Below are 7,138 nucleotides of genomic sequence, written 5' to 3' on the forward strand. Positions count from 1 at the left end.
TTTGAACCCGTCGACCTGGAACTTTTTGGTAATATTAATTATTTGGAAAACAAAAGGGCCTGCAATGGAGTATTTTTTTTTTATTAACAGCATTGTCCCATATTAGTTATAAATAACCGCTGTTTTACTTCATGCCGGCTAACAAATTGAAAACTGTACCTACACGCCTTATTTTAAGTCCAGATTTTTAGTATTCCTATTGTCATCTTAGAAAGTCAAACTAAATAAAATACTACAATAGGAAACAATGTGACAATGATTGAATTTAGTAGTGTCAACTCTGTGATTATGACCCGTGTATTATAGCAAAATCCTAAATACACCCGGTTTGATGGTGCGCCTGTCAGATGCGGAACGTACAGATAAGGTAAAGGTGACAGGTGAATATACTATTGGTATCGGTATCAGACTCGACCCGGAACTTCTTAATTATTGGCAATATTAATTACGTGGAAAACAAATGGGCCTAGAGTGGTGTAATTTTTAATTAACACCATTGTACTATATTAGTTATATATAAAGTTGAATTCTTTGATTCATCGTTTTTACGTGATGACGGCTGACAAATTGGACCTCGTAATTTTAGTATTATAGATTTTATTAAAATCTATTTTTGCATTATGCTTTTTAATAAAGTCTGTTCCCAGTAAACACTGGTGAGCTAAGTCTTTTGCAATTAAAACTGTTTGCTTACATTGCACACCTTTAATCGAATATTTACATCAATAACTCCATGTATATCAATAATTTCGCTGTTAGCCGAAACCACTGTTGATTTACAAGGTTCTATCAAAATTTTACTCTGACTTCTAGTTTCAATTTCCTTGAACAAATTATAATGTATAATAGTAAAAACTGAACCTGTATCTATCAACATTTCCGCAGGCGTTATATTAACCAATCCTTTACATATCATTGATAACCCTGCACTGAAACAAGTATAAATGCCCCTTGGGTCTTTATAATCAGCCGATGTCTGACCCTCGACTTCGGCTAGCGGCCATTTCCCGGTTGTGATTGTTTAAATGTGGGACAGTCATTTCTCATGTGTCCCGGAAGTCCACAATTCCAACATTCTCTATTTTTGGGACAATTTCTTTTTAAGTGTTGGTCACTGCCACAAATAAAGCATTTATAGTCATTTTCATAGCGACCTCGACCTTTTCCTATTTCTGCAATATTTTGACCTCGTGACCTTCTTGCTTCTTCTCTATCCTCTTTCATCATTGTCAATACTTCATTCATCATGGTCATTAAAGCTGTTTCTTGTGTAGTAGCACTACATGCTCCTGCTGGCAGCTCGATAGAAGTGGTTGATTTATCTTTTCGAACATCTAGTTCCACTGTTTGCCAGTCAATTGCCATTCTGATTGCATCATCCAATGTCGCTGGCATACCATGTCTGAGTTTGAGAGTCATGTCGACATTTGTTAAATCACGGACAAATTGAACACGTGCAATTCATCCCGTAATCTCGCCTCAATGGTAGGGTAGGCTTTCCTGGCCAATGTCCTTATTTTGTTACCTAGATCAAGAAGTGTGTCACCTTGCAGTTGTTTTGTTGCGTTAAATTTGGTTTTATAGAACTGGGGTTCTTTAACCGTTCTAAACCTCTTTTCTAGGGTGGCGCACAAGTTGGTCCAGTCTGTTTTTACTGCTGCTTCAGTGTCTTGAAATACTTTATATGCAATGTCCTTAAGTCTCACTCCCATAAATTTACATTTTAAATCGTCATTCCATCCATTAATTTCTGCGCACGCTTTGAAATTATCCAGCCAGTCTTTCCAATCCTCCTCTATTTCACCTCTAAATGGCTCTGGCATAATGACCGGCTTCTTAATCAATCCCAGAGGGTTCTGCGTCAGCCATAGCTAACTGTTCCGAATATTGCATAAAAGTTACCAAAAAAAAAACTACTGTGTTACCGTAACTTTAGTCGTTTTCAAATTATATTGACGAATTAAATCTAGTTCGGAGGTAGCCAACGTTTCTTCAAACTGTTTTTAGGGTAGAGGCCGTCATGCAGATCGGCAAAATTATTGCGCACCACCTTTCTTGAACCAGATCTTCGTTTTCTTATACTAACTTTTGATATTGAGTTATGCCACGATATTGTATAACAACCCTTTAACAGTCCAGATTGTTTTCTTGAATTTTCAAGCTTTATGTCCGCATTAAGCAATGTAAGTTTTTATCTAATTTGGCCTGATCTGCCTGTAATTCCTTATCTGATGCACTACGTGTTTCACGTCCACTTCTTTTATAACTCCTGGGATTAAGTCTTAGGAAATCTCTGTAATTTATGAAAGACAGTGTAGAAACTGTAATAAATCCAACCACTGCAGTTGGCAATTCAGTTTTTATCTTTTCTTTTAAACTTTTTAGTCTATTGAAAACTATTTTGCTTGAAACATCTGACTTAATCTTAGATCTTTACCTTCCTTGTGGTGCTCAAACTTAGTAAATTCATTGATACCACATGCTATTTTAACTATAATACTTCGGTCTGTTCCTTTATACTCTCGCAAAATTGACAATGTTTCATTCACAAGATCTTCAATGACAGCACCTCTTTTAATCACATAACGGAAACAAAAATGTTCATATTTAAATGAATCGAATCCACAGAGTCTTGAATCACCTGCTAAAAGTAATACGGGCTTGTTCCCGGACATAAGTTGTTCACTACTTCAAAATATATTTAAAATCGATATATATATTGTACTTTCTGGTATATGTTTTAAACTAAATCAACGGTATTTAGTCGCACCATCCACACTGAACAATTAACGTTATCCTGCCGCCGTCCACCAATGAAACAATGTAAAACTTTAGAAACGTTTTAATAGGATAACTTCCTACAATTACAATATAAAGTTATTTATCTACAAGGTTCACAATTGTTAATATCCGTAATCACAATATCCAACTGTACGACTCACACTACCGGAAACACATTCTCTGCTTTCCAACACCTGAAACCTTCGAACCAGTCCCGCCCAATTTCAAGATGTCACATATATATGATTATCACAAAACGATGGACGAGTTGAACAGTAGAATTTTGATAACTAGGATATAAACACATGCTGAATGTAAAGTGCACCACGGCACTTGTATTGGTTACTGCCCGTCAGTCGGTCTGTCGGTCGGTCTGTTCGGCCGGCAAATCAGATGTCCACATTTTTTTTATTCACGCTTAAAGATATTGATTTGATATTTGGTATATTATTTAATCATGACAAGTTACAGCTCAAGATTGAATTTTGTTCTGGGCTGATGATTTTGTGCAGAGTTGTGGTCCTTGGACTTGAACATTCACTCAAATGATCAGTTTTTGATACTTTTTTCGTCATGCTTAAAGATAGTGACTTGATAATTGATATATAATTTTGTCATGACAAGTTACAGACAACATTCAAATTTTATTTAGGTCTGAATTATGGTCCTTGGACTACACCAAGTTATGGGTCAAGTTATCATTTTTTTCAGTACAAATGCCTCAGGTAGGAAATTTCATAAACAAAAGCTTGTCTCTATATCAAATTGTTTTTACTTCGAATGCCTTGTAAAAAGCAAGTTCTGTCCACCCTCTGACATAGACCACTTTTTCGGGATCCATGTTTCTCATATAATTTTTGTTATCAATGTTATTTGTCTATAATGTTTGTTCTTTTGTGTTTTATCTGTTCCAACTTTTGTCTTTTGTTTATTGATTGCCCTTCTTTATTCTCAAAGTGTTGCATTCCATTTGTGACTTATAATAAAGGCAACAGTAGTATACCGCTGTTCAAAACTCATAAATCCATGGACAAAAACAAAATCGGGATAACAAACTAAAACCGAGGGAAACGCATTAAATATAAGAGGAGAACAACGACATAACACTAAAATGTAACACACATAGACAAAATCCCACGAGAATAACAAATATAACATATATATATAACATCAAAACCAAATACATGAATTTGGGATAGACAAGTACCGTGACACGTCTTATCGCAATGTGAATTTACACTCAAAAATAAGAGAAAACAAACGACACAACGTTATAATGTAATACACACAGAAACGAACTATAATATAACAATGACCATATTCCTGACTTGGTACAGGGCATTTTTAAAGGAAAAAATGGTGGGTTGAACCTGGTTTTGTGGCATGCCAAACCTCGCACTTTTATGGCCATATGAAATATAACATCAAAATGACAACACAGGACTACAGTATAAATAAATTGGAGAACACAATTGACAAAGAATCACACGAACAACAGCCAACAAAAGGCAACAAGTTCAAAATTTTTATACGCCAGAAGTGTATTTTGTCCACACAAGACCTATGTGTGACACACAGATACAAAAGTTTGAAAGCCGAAACGAGTACAAAGTTGAACAGCATCGAGGACCAAAAGATCAAAAAAGTTGTGCCAAAAACGGCAAGGGTTTTCTGTTAAGTTACCAGAAAATCCCTATAATTTAGAGTAATTTATACTTTTGCAAACAGTAAATTTAATAAAATGAATATACAAAAGATGTACATGATAAAGCTGAAGTATTAACTAATTACAGGAAACAACTGAAATACATTTACATAACCAGACATTTGAAACACAAAAGTAGACACATCCGAATACGTTTAAACCTCTACGCCAAGTGACGTCCTATTTGAAACTGAAAAATGACGAAAAAATGACGTCATTTGAATTAGTAAAACAGAGCATCAAAAAATGAAAAATGACTTCACATAAGAATGAATAAGATAGAATTAGGATTAATTTAAGATTATATATTTGAACTAAATACTGATATTGCATTTAATAACAAAGCACATTTTAATTCTTATTAATATAAAACTGAGGTAGCAATTAACTATATTATAAAACTATGTCAGGTTTGTTATGAATCTAACTTCAAACGAAGTTTGCAATATCTTTAAACTTGAGTTTTATTTAATTTAAGGACTTCTGTTTATCTAATTTTACAAACTACATGCATGTATTTCAAATTGTATCTCAGTTAGGAACTACAAGTGTGTGCTGTATCCATCGATAGAAAGTTGTTTTTCATTATTTTTTTTACAGAAAGCGGGACTTTTAATTATGCATAACATATACTTCAAATATTTAGTACTCTATATTATACATGTCAAAGTTTTTAATATTACAATTGAACTTATTTCCATCTGATGGGTTAACAATAAAGCCTTTTTCAACTGATTTTTATAGTTCGTTCTTATGTAGTACTGTTATACCACTGTCCCAGGTTAGGGGAGGTTTGGGATCCCGCTAACATGTTTAACCCCGCCACATTCTGTATGTATGTGCCAGTCCCAAGTCAGTAGCCTGTAATTCAGTGGTTGTCGTTTGTTTATGTGTTACATATTTGTTTTTCGTTCATCTTGTATACATAAATTAGGCCGTTAGTTGTCTCGTTAGAATTGTTTTACATTGTCATTTCGGGGCCTTTTATAGCTGACTATGCGGTATGGGCTTTGCTCATTGTTGAAGGATGTACGGTGACCTATAGTTGTTAATTTCTGTGTCATTTTGATCTCTTGCGGAAGGTTGTCTCATTGGCAATCATACCACATCTTCTTTTTTTTTTATATTATCTATAAATTTTGCTGAGAGCTTTAACATCCATTTTCATGATTAAATATGAAAATTTTATTACATGACAAAGCAAATTTTAAAATTTCACATGGTTTGACATCAATCAGTCAAATTACTAGGAAAAAATTGATACATTGGTTATCATATGTATAACTTTCAATTCTGAAGCTAATTAACGCGAATACTTGAGTATTATTATATACAAATGTTGGGTAGATAAGAATAGAGTTTGTCCTTGAAAAAACTAGTCTACTATAACATTTCCAACTTACAAATTGGAGACATACAACAATTTAGTTCCCCGTATATTTGCGAATATTTATTGCCAAAGAGTGCACAACCACATCTGGTATGATTGACATTGTGTTCTTTTGTTGGAAATAATTATTCAATGGCATTGTTTAAAACAAAAAAGTAGGGAATGATAAATTTCGTAGATAAGGTAAAATAAACTGTTACTTAGAATAAAAAAAAAAACGTTTTCTCAATGGTGGAACAAGTTACATTGAAAAAAAAGTATGTTCTTACTTTCGTCTATTTCTGCTTAATTTTACTGATTTCCGGAAATGAAATATTCTATAGGACATAACACATGTCTCAATACTACCAGAAGTAAATATTTCATTGCCTGTATTTTAATAAAGAGGAGTTACAGATATTATCTAATTATAGTATTCAGACTAGTTTGCACTTTTCGAAATTTTGCGGTCCTTAAAATAGCATATTTAATGTATTATATTGAAAAAAAAATCCTTAATAATATCTTAATAATTTAATGAAAACATTATCAGTTACTGTATAAACCCAATGATGGGAAGACCAATGGTTTGAAAGACATATTACCTCAATGTGTTTGATATATATGCATATGTTTCCACCTGTAGGATTTGCCAGTGCTTCACAATGTTACTATAATTACTCCTTTAGTTATTATGGATCAGAGTATTGTTACCAAGGGTGCTGCAGTTCCTTCTCAAGTGATCCATGTTGTCACTATTATATTTAATCTGATTTTACACTGTAAGTTACATTTAGATAATTATAAGATGAGCCAATTTAAGGTAGCTCGCGTGTCTTCCTTCAGATTTTTATTTTGAAATAGCAGATAACAATTTGTATAGATCTTTAATGAAATGTGAACATTTTGAGAGTGATATGTAATTCATGTGTAACACTTCATGTTTTCTCAAAAAAAAAAAACACAAAATGTTTGTTAGATTTTTTTTTTAACTTTGCCACAGAAGGGGAGAAAATTCAGAGAGAAGGAAAGATAAAGTAATTTTTATAAAAGAATGCGTTTTTTTTTTTTAATTTACCTTTTTTAATACATGTATGTAGCATGAAAACAAGTCCGATGACCCCATTTTGTTATTATCTTATTATCTTAGAGCATGTTATAAGAGCTATCTTCTCACATTTTATCTTAAAATTCTATGGAGTAGTTTTGTTTTCATCACACAAAATTGGATTATCCATACATAATCTATACAAAATATGACAATTTTGCACAACACTTTTTTG

Source organism: Mytilus edulis, chromosome 9 (assembly GCF_963676685.1).
Source record: "Mytilus edulis chromosome 9, xbMytEdul2.2, whole genome shotgun sequence".
NCBI classification, from domain to species: domain Eukaryota; kingdom Metazoa; phylum Mollusca; class Bivalvia; order Mytilida; family Mytilidae; genus Mytilus; species Mytilus edulis.